Raw genomic sequence first — 1,384 nt, 5'->3', positions numbered from 1 at the left:
TCTAATATTGTCAGTATTGTAAATAATGCTATTTCTTCATATTTTCTGCATTATGAATTGTTTCCCGGAGAAAATTTTCTGATGTGCATTTGTGAAATGAAGTAACTGACATTTCTGAAACTCCTGACACATACTCCCACTGCTTTCCACATGATTTTATCAAATTGTACCATCATTTGACCATGGTGCCCACTTTTAATGCATACACCTCAGCATTACTAGCATAATTTAAAAACTCATTTAAAAAATGAATTATATGATGGATGAGAAACGTTTGTTACGATTTGCACTGATTCTAAGAAAGCCCCACTTCTCTTGTGATCTGAGCAAAAAATAACTGACACCAATCAAGTCCTTACCACGTGCCAGGTAGTATAGTAAGTATTTTGCATGTTTATCCTCTTTTATCCTCACAACCACCTGGAGATACAGCACATCGGATGGTCCTCATTTTCCAATAAGAAATTCGAAGCTTAGAGAAGTTAAGGGACTTACCCAAGGACACATACTCTGTTGGCACAGCCCTAGATTAGGATTCAGGTCTGACTTGAGAGCTGCATTGCTACAAATGTACCTTGGGAACCCAGTTTTGGGAGAGTCTCTGAAAAATGAAAATGGATCCAGAAGAGAATTACCAGAATAAAGGGCCCTAGACATGAGGCCTTTTAAGGGCCAGGTGAAAGAACATGGGAGCACGAACCCAAAAGGGCGTGGGGAGGGTAAATGGCAGCGGTCTTCGAATATGGGATTGGCTTGGTGTCTTTCTGAGTAAAACCTGTCAACGAAAATTAGATGAGGAAGACCTTAGTTCTCTCCAAAATGTAAACAAGCTGCTCTGTGAGGACTGAACTCCTGTCCTGATGTGTGCAGATCCTGAGAATGAACCCTGTATTCCAACTCTGGACAGGGCTGGGGGCTAAATTAGTAAACAAACGTGCGCTGGGGTTAGAGTTTTACAGAATGGGAGGTCGGCACGGGCCCGCGGCGGTCCTCCAGAGGCTCAGCCGCTATTTCGGACGCGATCCAGGGTCGGACTCGGCGTGGGCCGCCAGAGCGCCCAGACGAGACTTCGGGAACACAGACGCCCAAGCTGACAGGGTCTGCACCCGACCCGAGAACCGGCGAGCGCGAAGGCAGCCTCCCCAGCCCGAGCCAGAAGCTCGATCGGTCCACACCGCCCTCCCCAGTGCCAGCCCGAGCGCGGTTACCTGCGAAGCAGGCGCCGCTCCGCCGCACCTCTCCGCGCGCCACCGCGGCAGGCGGCCCGCGCCCCGTTCAACGGGCCCGCCCCTCGCCCTTCGCCGCATCCACGGCGCACGCGCAACGACTCGCACCACCGAGCGTCGGAGGACCACGTTGCTAGAGCGGCAGCTTCTGCTGCTCA

Source organism: Otolemur garnettii, unplaced genomic scaffold (genome assembly GCF_000181295.1).
Source record: "Otolemur garnettii isolate 467f Iridium unplaced genomic scaffold, OtoGar3 scaffold00060, whole genome shotgun sequence".
NCBI lineage: Eukaryota > Metazoa > Chordata > Mammalia > Primates > Galagidae > Otolemur > Otolemur garnettii.
The sequence above is the reverse complement of the archived record's forward strand: the minus strand, read 5'-3'. Positions refer to the sequence as shown.